General features: G+C 36.6%; 1 protein-coding gene across 1 annotated transcript in view; it reads left to right on the plus strand.

Moving 5' to 3' along the window:
• The window catches only part of SAMD8 (sterile alpha motif domain containing 8), a 51,125-nt gene that overhangs the window by 14,481 nt on the left and 22,369 nt on the right, over window positions 1-14,275 (plus strand). The window lies entirely within an intron of this gene.

A 14,275-nucleotide genomic window follows, 5' to 3' on the forward strand; every position in this document is an offset into this window, starting at 1 on the left:
AGATGATATAAATAAACATCTCAAAAGAATAGCAAACTATCAATAACCATATGAAAGATTGCTCCAGATTACTTGTGAGAGAAATTCAACACAATTCCAGATCTTTACCTTATTCCTAGCAAACTGGCAAAGATGCTAAAAGGTAGAAATGAGGAATTGTGGAAAGACTGATACAGTAGTAAATACTGTGTTGGTAGAGCTGTGAATTGGTTGTCATTCAGGAAAAGGATTGGTAATTTCAATAAGAAAAGTCTAACATGTCCATACCCAAAGATCCTTCTGATAGGCATATTCAAGGACGTTAAAGATATAAACAAGGGTCCCATATATACCAAAATAGTCATAGAAGCCTTTATGATAAATAAGAATTAGAAGTTACCAGTAGGGGAATGACTTAACAAATATTGGTACATGAATGTAAGAAGATAAGCTAGGTAGTACAATGGATAGAGTTAGGAAGACCGGAGTTTAAATCCAGCCTCGATACTTGCAAGCTTTGTGACCCTGGGCAAGTCATTTAACCACTAACTACCTCAGTTTCTTATTCTGTAAGATGGGGATAATAATAGCACCTACCTTCCAGGGTTGTTATAAAGGTAAAATTAGATACTGGTAAAGCACTTGGCAAACATTAATGAGCTATGTAAGTGCTAACTATTATTGTTGTTATTATCTAGATAAATCAGTAGAGCATTTATTAAATGTTTACTACTATGTGCCAGGCACTATGCTAAGTCCTGTGGAAACAGATTCTAACAAGTAAGATAGCCCTTATCCTCGAGGAGCTTGCATTCAGTAGAAGACAGCAAATAAAGGGCAACTGGAAAGTAAAGTTAGTGTGTATTGGGTGGGGGGATGGGGGTGGGGACAGGATGTTACCTGGAGATTCCTTTTGCTTGGGGCAAAGCAGTTTTGTGATGAGAAGTCTGGGACCCTGCCCTCAAATAATGTTATGGGCAAGGAGTCAACAATAACCAGAGTAAGATTTCACCAGATTGGGAGGAGGAGGAAAAGCACATGGGACTTGTATATGAATTGATTCAGAGTGAAATCAACAAGAATGTTGACTTGAATATAAGAATGTTGTAAGGGGAGAGCACCTGCCCTGAAGTCAGGAACTGACCTTAGACCAAACACTTGACACCAGATGTGTGACCCTGGGCAAGTTACTTAACCCCAATTGCCTAAAAAAAAATATTGTGCCATACTTGTTAACAATTAAGAACTTGGTGTGCTGAGTACTTTTTAGGCAAATAATCCTGTAACAATCTATATGGATTAGGCACAGGATTTGTCTACTTGTGAAATTTTTCAAGTCTTGTGTTCTATTGACAACAACCCAGTATAAAGAAGCAAACTAAGGAAACAAAAAAGCTATAAACATTTTAAAGAACAAAAAAATAAGAAACTGAATGCTGACATAATTAGAATGGCCAGAAGAAGAGGTGACACAATGTACCTCCCCCTTCCATTCTTTGCAGAAATGGGGGAGACTATGGGTATAGAAATTTCCTATACTGACAGACTTGTTGATGGGACTTGTCTAAGGTCATACCAGTGATAATAAGTGGCAGAGAAATGAGCTTTAAGTCATCAGTATTTCGTCTCTGAAAGATTACTAAATCCCAGCCTTCCTGGATACTGAGTCATTTTTGATTCATAAATAGTATTGCTCCTCTTAGTCATTCATGTCTAAGTCACTTCTGATGAAGTGTCACTTGGCTGATGTGCCAGTGTTGGAAAGAGGCACACCAGACAGAGCTCCAGTAACATAGAAAAAAGGGAGAAGGGCTGAGGGGGTTATCATTGCATTTGTAAGTCTTGATTACTTTTGATTTTTCCATTAAGCCTCTCATCATTTCTCTATTGTTGATAGGATGGACTACAACAAAATTACTCACAAAAATTAAGACAATGTGTATTATAGAATGGATTAAGGACCCTTTGTGGGTAGTTTCTGACATAGCTATGTCAAATGAGTAAAGAAAATCAAGGTTTTAATATAAATTTTTATGTTCGTTATATTTCTTCCTCTTATCAAACATGAAAATAACATCATAATTGCATTAAATTATTTAAAGGCAAAAAGTTGTACTAGTGGAGAACTGATATTTTGAGAAATTGCATCTTAATCAATCAAAAATTTCTAGTTAAAATGTTGTAAGAAAAACTATTGTCTTATGTTCCACATAGTACAAAGAGTTATCTATTTGTGCTTTTCTCTTGTACTTGGAACTATGAGTACACCACTATCTGCTGACAGCAAGCTCTTTAGGTGCTGGCTGTTCTCTTCTCTTAACAACATAGTATTGACCTTTGATACTTACTAGCTTTTGGTTGCAACTAATTTGGGGAGAAGATATATTTTAAAATAATCTCAAGTGAGAGAAATGTGATGGTTATTAAGGTAGAAGAAAATGTAATAATTTTTCTAGTAGTATCTGAACAATGAGGTAAACTTCTAAATAAATACAAATTAATGATATTTGCCTGAAACACAGATCCATCCTCCATGTCAAAAAATAAAAAAAGGGAGAAAAAAGTAAGTTCAACAAAACTAAGAAACCCATCATTCAAGACCAATAATATATGTAGTGTTCCACCTATCTCTTCAGTGCCAAGTTTGACCATTACACTTACAAGTGTAATTTCTGTTCTTGCTCTTATCCTTTCTGTTTCTATTTTTATAGTCTTCATTATAGTCCTGGTTCTCTTACTCTGCACAAGTCATGTCTTTCTATGCCTATCTGTGTTCTTCATAGTCTTCATTTTTTACAGTGCAGTGATGTTCCATTACATTAAGGTGCCACAGTTTGTTTAGCCATTCCCCAATAAAAGGACATAAGCAAAATGTGCTGCTATAGATATTTGAGTGTGTATTGAAGGAGAAAATAGAAAATAATGTTTTTATATAGGTATGTGTATATTTATACATGTATATGTGTGTGTATATGTATGTGTAATAGGTGATAGAGACTGGACCTCTGATTTCATTGGTATAAAAGCTCCTAGTAAGGAATTTTCTTATCTCTCAACCAGTGCAAGTTGGTACCTTCTTCTTTATGTATAGATTGACATGTCTTCTTTTGCTCAAAAAATCGTCAGTGGTTTCCCCAAGACTTACTCAGTAGAATTAAAACTCTTCTGCTTGTATTGTAAAGTCTTTCCATAATCTGATTTGCCATTTTTTCCAGCTTAATCTCATATTACTACCTTTGACTCCCTCTGTACTTCAGCCAAAATTGGATAAGCATTGTTTTTACTCTCATGCCTCCATGCCTTTGCTCACAGCCTTCCCTAGCCCTGGAATTCCCTTCCCTCCCCGAATTTGCCTTTTGGATCTATCCTTCTCAACCCAACAGGAAGCTTTCCTTAGTTTACAGCAAACTACCTTAATCTCAGACCTCACAGAGCACTTTTTTTTTTAACTCAATAATGCACTTTTGTGTTGTTCAAGTCAAGTCAATATGCAATCTAAGGGGTAGCTAGGTGGTGCAGTGGATAGAGCACTGGCCCTAAAGTCAAGAAGACCTGAGTTCAAATTTGGCCTCAGACCAAACACTTGACACTGACTAGCTGTGTGACCCTGGGCAAGTCACTTAATCCCGATTGCCTAAAAAAAAAAAAAAAAAATGCAATCTAAAAGAAATAAAAACCTGGTGAAGAAATAGAATTGATGAAAGTTTTGTTCAATCCTTTGGGGTTTTTTTGGTTTTTTTTTTTTTACAACAGGAATTGAGGAGATATATATATGTATGTAGGTATATAAACCTTATAACTGTGAACCACTGTAATACCAAGTATTATCATAATTATAACAATCAGTTCCAAAATTTAACTTCCTAAATGAAATCATGAAGTACTTATTAGTGTTTCATACATATTTGTACACAAATGTCATTTGTGTTTTACTGCAAATAATCTTAAGAAGATTCATTTCTTCCTTTGTAATATGTCATCTATCTCTGGAGAATACCAAGTGTTTTTATTCTATTTGGTCTTGAACATTCTGTGATACACATATATATTAGTCACATATTTTTTAAACTAAAAATTGGGGCATGTGTCTAATAAATGAAATTCCTTTCACAAAGCCTTTTTAGAAGTACATTTTGTTTTCCTGACTATACTGGAAAATCTGGGATGTAGAGTCATTATAACTAAGTAGAAAATAGGTAGTGTTGTCCCATTTTACAGATGAAAAACCAACAGAAAATAAAAGTAGCATAAAATTATGCTGCAGATTGTGGCAGGACCAGGAAAGTTCATCATTTAGTTTAAGTTATATTGGTTTATAGAATTGTGAGACATTCAAAATTTATATAATTACTCTGAGATTTCTGTATTTTTTCAAAGAAATATTAATATACGTTATATATAGGTATAAACTTTGTTTTTAAGTTATGCTAAGGTCTTTAAAGTACTTTCCACTTCTATGTCAGAGTGGATAAACAAATAATTTTTAAAAATGTTGAAAATGTTTACTTAATTATTCTACCTCTTTATTTTCTATGCCTTTCACTCAAGCCCTTACAGGATCACAGATCTATGAATCATCTGTTAAATAAACGCCAACTGTATGCCAGGCACTTGGCATGTGCTAGGCACTGGAGATTCAAGTACAAAGAAACAGAGAAGCCATACTCAAAAAGTTCTTACATTCTAATGTGGAGAACAAGTATCTATATAAATATGTATGGCATAAAGTTGAATAAATACAAATATGTTCAGAGTAGTTAAATACAAGGCAAGTTTGAGAAGGGAAGGCACTAGCAGTTCGGGAGATAGGAAAAGCTTCATGCAAAAGATGGTGCCTGAGCTATATCTTAAATGAAGAGAGAGATTCTGAGGCGGGGAAGGTAAGAAGGGATTTCCTTTCAATCACAGGGATTGGCCAGTGTGAACGCAGGGAGATAGGAAAGTGTCATGGAAGAACAGAGAGAAGGCCAGTTTGCCTGGATACAATGTGGGAGGAGGAAGGGACCTTAAAGGCCATCAAGTCCAGCCCTTTCTTTTTACAACTGAAGACTCCAGGAAGATAAGTGATTTGTTCAAGATTTAACATGTGAATTGGCTGAGACAAAATGAAATAATTGCATATATTGACATATGCAATAAACCTTAACAACTTTTTATGTCTTAAACATTGTAATTTTAATTTTAATTTTTTTTTCAGTTAACAAAAATCTTAAGTTCTCAAAAACAACAACAACAACAAAAAAAGCCTTGTACGAAACACATATAGTCAAACAAAACAAATTTCTTTTTTGTCCATGTCCAAAAAGTACACATCTCAATCTGTACCAAGTCATCACCTCTCTCTCAGGAGGTGTGGGTATCAGGATTCATAATAGGTCCTCTAGAATTGTGATTGGTTGTTGGATTTACCAGAGTTTCTAAATCTTTTAAAGTTTCTTTTGTAGTGTTAAGATTTTGTAAATTGTTCTCCTGGTTTTGCTCAATTTACTCTGCATTGGTTCATAGAAGTCTTCCCAGGATTCTCTGCAACCATCTCTTTCATTACTTCTTATAGCATAATATTATTCCATTATATTCACATATCAGTTATTCTTTATTCTATATATTCACAGTTCAGTTAGTCTTCAACTGATGGGCACCCCTTTTCATTTCCAGTGATTTGTCATTACAAAAAGAGCTTCTATAAATATTTTTGTCTGGATCTCTCCCATTGCCATTGTCATATTTCTATATTATATCTTGTTTGTGTATATATATTAACCCCTCTATTATTAGACTGTAAGGTCTTTGAGGTCAGGGATTCTTTTCTTTTAATCTTTGTATTTCCAATACCTTATATGTAATACGCACCTGATAAACGTTTATTGAATTGTATTCTCAAAGAATAATCAAGATCCTTATTAAGAACCCAGCTGCCTTTTTCTTGTTTTATACTAAAAATATTAATAAGGGAGAAATCTTACAAGTAAATGTTATTTTGGTTTGGCATGCATTAAGTGATTTTTTAAAAAGATATATGTATATATTATCATTTAAACTGTGGAATGGTGGAAAAAACTGAACTAGAAATTAGATGATTTGGGTTCTAGTCCTGGGACTGCCACTTTTCGACTCTGTTACCTTGAGCAAATCACATAATATCTCTGAGCCTCAGTTTTCTCATGGGTAAAATGGTGATAATAATCACCTTCCTACCTCACAGGATTAATAGTGGTGAACAAATATGAATAAAGTATGTGAAAATGCTACACAAATATAATTTGTCAGTAGTGTCACTTTTCTAATTATATTGTCTTAAACATTCACTGTGTACATAGCAACTAGGATGGTAAGCAGCCTAGAAGCATTTTTGGTGTCTACTAGGGAAATCAATATTAAGAATTTTCCACCAATAATCCCCAAAGTAGATAATTCATAAGCAGAAAGTTGAGGGTTGACTGCTCTTCATTTAAAGACTTGTACTTTTAAGTATTTATACCCAGCCAATTCCCTTTCAAAATGAAGGCAGATCTCCATTGCTTCTTCTGTGAAACCTTCCTCAGCCATCTCATGTCTGCAATGTCTCTCCATTAGGATTATAAGTTTTTGTTTCTGTTTTGGTACCTACCTTTTACCCTCAGTACCTAGTACAATTCTGAGTGGTAGGTTCAGTAAATACTTGCTGAGTTAAATGTGTAGAGAAAAAGAAAAATCCCAAATATGTGAACCATTTAGGTATATATTGGTGAGTTATTTCATTTCTCGATCCCTGGTGTAATTTATTACATCGTGTAATCTACATAATGCAGTGACATATATTACATAATGTATTCTGTTCATGAGTTATTCTTTAGCAAAACTACAGATAACCTCAAAATACTCCCTGAATGTACTGGACTGGTTTGGAAAAAAAATTTAGGGGATGGGGTGAAGAGGAAGGGAAGAGCAAATTGTGAACTTTCTTTTGAACAATTTGGATCAACACTGGTTCCTTCTGTGGCATAAAATACAATCCTAAGATCTTAGGATGATATAATTATAGGACATGTTCTTACCTGAAACATCATAATAGGCTACTACAAGATGTGTCATGTTTTCAGGATATAGTAGTAGCAGGCTCAAAGGAGGTTTCTGTGTGATCTGTCATAGCTTTTAGAATCCAGATAGAAAACATCAAAGGTTCTTTGTTAGCAGTGTGTTGGTAGAAAGGAGAACCTAGTGAATCAAGTCAGAAGAAAATATTTGAAAGAGTAAAGGTTATTTGGCAGAAATGTAAGAAGAAAGAAAATTGGGTAAACTGAACTGGAGAACAAGCTTAACAATGCTGTAAAAGGATGGGAGTGACTTGGAACACATTGGTGGTAAGCTCTTCTGTCTTTACTAGAAGGAAGATGGCTAAATAGGGAGAAAATGAAAGATAAAATTGGACCTTTATAGTATAAGCATTTGTCTGCATAGTACTGTTGCACCCTTTGAAGCATGTGCTTGTGGTTCTCAAGTCTGAAATAACCAAGCCAGGGTACATGAGGAGAGGTAGGTTTTGAGAAGGGTCAGATTTGTGTGTGACATTCCCAGTATGCTTAAAGTAAGCTGGGTGTTAATATGTTCCTTTGCTTTCCTTAGCAATAAAATTGATTGAAGTGTTTAGATCTCAGGTTTGAAAATATTGAAAACTAAATAGAGAATTATAAATGTTAAAAAGATCTATTGGAAAAGAGAGAGGTTTGTGATGAAACAGTTAAGCCCTATGAACTACAATAATATTTTTAATCTTGCTGACCATGAATGTAAATTACAAATATTGTCATGAAGAAATCCTACCACCTGCACCGGTGGGATGGTAATGTCCTGTCTCCTCAAAGTGGACTAGGGACAAGTCTTTCTACTTCCAGAATCTCAGTGTAAGTCAGAAACCCTTGATAAAAACACTATTTACTAGCTCTTCATTAGGCTGATTAGAGGTATTAATTTTATCTCTAAGAACTGGAATTATGCTATGAATGTATGCACTAAAAAGCTTGTTGTTGGGCAGAGCCAAGATTGGCAAGTAATGGCAGGGACTCTCTTGAGTTCTTCCGATTTCCCCTTCAAATAACATTAAAAAAATGCCTCAAAACAAATTCTGAAGCGGCAGAACCAACAAAAGGACAGGGTAATTTTCCAGCCCAAGACAACTTAGAAGCTTGGCAGAAAAAGTCAGTCCCACTGGAGTGAGAGTGGAGTGCAGTCCAGCATAGACCATGTCCCAGCAAGCCATCTGCAGGCCTTAGGGGATGGCTGAATTGGTGATGGCACCTTCTGTAGCTGTCAGCCCACAGATGGTAGGTTGGCAGGGGAGGTTTGATGTCAGACAACTGGTCAGAAGGAGATTACAGGGGACCCTTTGCTGTCACTAGAAACTGGATTCTGTTGCATTGTCCATATGTAGTTCTGGGTTGTAGTCAGGGCAAGGAGCAGCACTAGCAGGAGCAGGGACCCTGGACACAGTTCCAGGGCAGAAAAGAGTGCTATAGTTGCTCTCAGACCAGAACACAGGCCAGGAAAGCAGCGACCAAACCTCTCCTTAGATCATATTACCTTGGAAGAACTGAAAACTTATAGACTCTCCCCTCCCCTGAACTGGCTCTGAAAATAGCAACACAAAAAGCCAGAAGCTTAGGAAAGCACAGACAGCACCCCATCCAACTTAGGGGCAGAGCCCAACTTTTACATAAAGGTAAAAGTCAGGAAATAGGTTGGAAAAATGAGCAAACAGCAACATCAGAAGAACTAGACCATAGAAAGTTACTGTGGTGACAGGGAATATCAAAACACAAAGTCAGAACTGCCTTTGTGCAAATTCTCAAAGAAAAATGTGAATTGGCCCAAAAAGAATTCCTGAAAGAGCTCAGAAATGAATTTGAAAAGCAAATAACAGAGTTGGAGGAAAAATTGGGAAAAGAAATGACAGTGATGCAAGAAAATCATGAAAAGAGAGTCAGCAGCTTGGTAATGGAGTCACAAAAAAATACTGAAGAAAATAACACCTTAAAAAACAGAACAGGCCAAATGGGATAAATGGGGCACAAAAATCCATAGAAGAGAAGAACATTTTAAAAAGCAGAATTGGCCAAATGGAAAAGGATGTATGAAAATTCACTGAAGAAAATAACTCCTTAAAAAGTAGAATTGGCCAAATGGCCAAATTGGCCTAAAGAAAATCATTCCTGGGGCGGAGCCAAGATGGTGGAGTAAAAGCAGAGACTTACTTGAGCTTTCCCCCAAACCCCTCCAAATACCTGTAAAAAATGACTCTAGACAAATTCTAGAGTAGCAGAACCCACACAAAGACAGAGTGAAACAAATTTCCAGCCCGAGAAAACCTGAATGGTCAACAGGAAAGGTCTGTTGCACTGGGCTGGGAGAGGAACATGGTTCAGCATGGGCTGTGCCTGCGTAGACTGAGCCCCAGCAAACCCAGAACAGGCCTCAGGGGACTGAATCAAGGGCAGCTGTGGTGGTTTCCAGACTTTTCAACCCATAAAGACACCTTAGAAGGTCAGTGCAAAAGGTTTTTCGGGACCTAGGTGAGAGAGGAGCCCAGTGCAGCTCCAGGGTGGTGGTGGTGGTGGTGGCAGTGGCAGCTGCTGCTTGCAGAGCTCTCAGCCCATAGACAGTAAGGGGATCAAATAAGTGATCAGAAGGAAATTACAGAGATCTCTTTACTGACGTGGCACGATTCTGTTGTTTTGCCCATACTTGAATCTGGTTGGCAGTCCTGGGGCAAGGAGGAGCACTGGCATAGCAGAGCTTGTGGCAGCAGTGGAGAGGGAATCCTCCTCAGTTCCAGGGCAGAAGGATGTGTTTGTGGGAATAAACAACTCTTATTAGATCATACCACCTTGGAAGAACTGAAAACGTACAGGTCCCTAGAAGAATCTCTAAAAACAGCTGCACAAAATGCCTGAAGCCTGGGACAATGCACCCTTCACCCTGGAAGCAGAGCCCTCCTTTAACAAAGAATTAAAAAGTCAAGTCATTGGCTGGGAAAATGAGCAAACAGCAGAAAACAAAGACTATAGAATCTTACTTTGTGACGGGGAAGATCAAAATATACAATCAGAAGAAGACAACAAAGTCAAAGGTCCTACATCCAAAGCCTCCAAGAAAATTATGAATTGGTCTCAGGCCATGAAAGAGCTCAAAAAGAATTTTGAAAATCAAGTAAGAGAAATAGAGGAAAAATTGGGAAGAGAAATGAGAGTGATGCAAGAAAGTTATGAAAAACAAATCAACAGCTTGCTAAAGGAGACCCAAAAAATACTGAAGAAAATAACACCTTAAAAAATAGACTAGACCAAATGGCAAAAGAGGTCCAAAAAGCCAATGAGAAGAATGCCTTAAAAAGTAGAATCAGCCAAATGGATATCCAAAAGCTCTAAAATGAGGCCCAAAAGAAGAAAATAATTCCTTAAAAATTAGAATGGAGTAAATGGAAGCTATTAGAAATTAAGAAATTATAAAACAAAACTGAAAGAATGAAAAAAATAGAAGACAATGCGAAATATCTCATTGGAAAAACAACTGACCTGGAAAATAGATCCAAGAGAGATAATTTTAAAATTTTTGGATTACCTGAAAGCCATGATTAAAAAAAAAAAAAAGAACCTGGACATCATCTTTCAAGAAATTTGTCAAGGGCTCAAACTCCTTAAGAACCTAGCCAATAGTTCACAAATGTTCAGATTCCTTAAGAATCTGACCTGTATGGCAGATCTTTAATAAACCTTGTCTTTGGCTGAAAGAAGGCTTGAGTCAAATTCATTTGGGCAGGACCCGCATATTGTGATTTTGACGTCTCAGTACCCCTAAATCTCAACACTTTGGTGGCCCATGTGGGGAAGTTGTCTAATCCCAAGTTCTTCTCCAGTCAAAATTTGAAGATTAAAAAAAAAATTTGTCAAGGAAAATTGCCCTCATGTTCTATAATCAGAGAGTAAAATAGAAATTGAAAGGATCCACCAATTACCTCCTGAAAGAGATCCCAAAAGGAAAACTCCCAGGAATATTATAGCCAAATTCCAGAGTTCCCAGGTCAAGGAGAAAATGCAGCCAGAAAGAAACAATTCAAGTATTGTGGTAACATAATCAGGATAACACAAGATTTAGCAGCTTCTTAACTTCCTCATTATTATGGCCCTTAAAAGGCGTATAAATAGAGGGTATGGGTGTGAATTGACTATGATGGGATAATATCCAAAAAAATAAAATTAAGGTGTGAGAAACAGGAATGTACTGGGAAAGAGAGAGAATGGGGTAAATTATCTCTGATAAAAGAGCTTAGTAGAGGGGAAGATGGAGGTGGTGGTGGGCAACGTTTGAACCTTACTCTCATCGAAATTGGCTCAGAGGTAATAACATGCACACTCAGTTGGGTATGGAAATCTATCTTACCCTTCAGGGAAGTAGGAGGAGAAGAGGCTGGAGGGCTGGGGGGGGGGGGGTTGATAGGAGGGTGGATTCAGGGAAGCAGTGCTCAGAAACAAAACACTTTTTTTTTTTCCTTTTTGGTGAGGCAATTGGGAGTAAGTGACTTACCCAGGGTCACACAGCTAGTGTCAAGTGTCTCAGGCCGGATGTGAAATCAGGTCCTTCTGACTCCAAGCCCAGTAATCTGTCCACTGCGCCATCTAGCTGCCCCCAGAAACAAAACACGTTAGAGGCAAAAGAAGGTGAAAGGGAATGATAAATAAGGAAAAAGTCAGAGGGTGGAAAACACACAGTAATCATAACTGTGAATGTGAATGTGGTGGACTCATCTATAATGCAGGAATGGATAGGTTGGATTACATGATTTACACATAAAAGAGAGATACAAGCAAGTTAGGGGAGCATATAATGCATAGATCTATGGATAAGGGAAGGGTTTATGACAAAATAAGAGGCAGAGAATATTATAGGATGTAAAATGGATCATTTTTATTACATTAAATTTAAAATTTTTTTTTTTACTCAAAACCAGTGCAGTCAAAATTAGGAGGAAAGCAGGATATTGGGAAAAAATCTTTCTAACAGCAAGTTATCTCTGATAATACACATTTCTCAAAGATTGAGAGAACTGAGTCAAATTTATGAGACTACAAGTCATTCCCTAATTGACAGATGGTCAAAGGATATGAACAGTTTTCTATCTATACTCATTTAAAAAAATGCTCTAAATCACTGGATTAGAGAAATGCAAATTAAAACAGCTCAGATTGAAAACAGCTATCAGATTGGCTAACATGACAGATAAGGGAAATGACAAATGCTGGAGGGGAAGTGGGAAAATTGGGATACTAATGCATTGTTGATCGAGTTGTGAACTGATCCAATAAAGGGCTATAAAACTCTCCATACCCTTCGACCCAGAAATATTACTGCTAGGTCTATATTCCAAAGAGATTTTTGAAAAAGAAAAGAACCTATATATCCAAAAATATTTATAGCAGCTCTTTTTATGCTGGCAAAAATTTGGAAATTGGGGGGGGATGCCCATTAATTGAGGAATGGATGAACAAGTTGTGGTATATAATTGTGATGGAATACTATTATGCTATAAGAAATGATGAACAGGATACTTTTGGAAAAACCTGGAGAGACTTAAACATGAGCATGAGCTGATGTAAAATGAAGTGAGCAGAACCAGCAGAACAGTTTACACAGTGACAGCAATATTGTATGATGATCAAATGTGAATGACTTAGCTGTTCTCAGCAATACAATGATCTAAGGACTTATGATGGAAAATACTCTCCACCTCCAGAGAAAAAACTGATATTGTCTGAATATAGATTGAAGCAGGCTTTTTTGTTTATTTTCTCTTTTTTGTGGGGTTTTTTTGGGGGGTTGGTGTTTTCTTTCACAACATGACTAATAGGAAATATTTTTGTATGACTGCACATGTATAACCTGTATCAAATTACTTACCTTCTCAGTGTGGGGGGAGGGAGAGAATTTTTTGAAAAGAATAGAAAAAATTACTTTTATGTGTAATCGTGAAAAAATAAAAAATTTTTTAAAAAAGCTTTTTAAAATCTAGCAGAGACCCCATATATGATACCAGTGGTAGAGAATTGTAGGTCCTTTGAAATCCAGAGTAACTTTTTAAGTACTTAAATATTGTACGGCAATGTTTAGTGTGTGAGGGGTGTGTGTGTGTGTGTGTGTGTGTATGTGTAAATAGTCTGCTTTCTGCTTTGCAACCTCAGTGACAATAGGTAATGCTTTAGTATGCCTTTGTCAACAAGTATCTTTTGATAAGCCTTTGGCTTTCAGGTTATGATCTAGGAGTCAGTGTATATTACTGTGGAAAAGAATATTAGATTTGGAATCAATTAAGACCTGAGTTTGAATTCTCAGTCTGACACAGGAGTATTATGTGATCATGGGCAAATGATTTCATTTCTGATTCTCTTTCCTCTTCTGTAAATAATAGACCTTTAATTCTTCTCGCAAGGTTTTTTAAGTGCCCAAAAAGATGATGTATGGGGGCAGCTAGGTGGTGCAGTGGGTAGAGCACCGGCCCTGAAGTCAGGAGGACCTGAGTTCAAATCCGGCCTCAGACCAAACCCTTGACACTAGCTGTGTGACCCTGGGCAAGTCACTTAACCCTAATTGCCAAAAAAAAAAAATGATGTATGTAAAGTAGTTGTAAACCTTCAAGTATTATATAATATGAGCTATTTTTATTTTAAAACATGGTATAAATCCCAGTAACAAAAAATACTTAAGTTTCAAGAATATGAGGGGAGAAGTATGGGATCAATGCAGTAGAAAATGTAAAATGCTTAAATTTTTAGAACTTTGAAAATATTCATTTGAAGTCTGACTTAAGACTTAAACTTAAGACTTTAGATAATATTTTACCACTTTCACATGATATTAAAACTTTTAAATTTTAGTTCAGCAAATTCTCCACGAACACAATTTTGGAAATGGATTACTCAATAGAGTTTTTTGGGTTTTTTTTTTTTGTTTTAACTGGGTTTCCCTATCTCACCCAGGCTAGAAGTATAGGTGCTACTCATGGCCCTGGTCCCAACCTGATCAACACAGGAGCTTTGATCTGCTCTTGTTTATGATCTATGCAGACTCTATCTTTCCTTTAGGCAACCTGGTACTCCCAGGGGCACACTGTATCAATTCCAGACTTAGTTCAGACATATGATTGGCTATCAGTGGTGGGAAGTCTGAGGCCTTAAGGCCACAGGTGACCTTCTAGGTCCTTAGATACATCCTTTTGAATTGAGTCCAAGTTTTACAGAACAAATCCTTTTATTAAGGGGATTTGTTCTAT

Source organism: Vombatus ursinus, unplaced genomic scaffold (assembly GCF_900497805.2).
Source record: "Vombatus ursinus unplaced genomic scaffold, bare-nosed wombat genome assembly UNPS02000749.1, whole genome shotgun sequence".
Taxonomy (NCBI): domain Eukaryota; kingdom Metazoa; phylum Chordata; class Mammalia; order Diprotodontia; family Vombatidae; genus Vombatus; species Vombatus ursinus.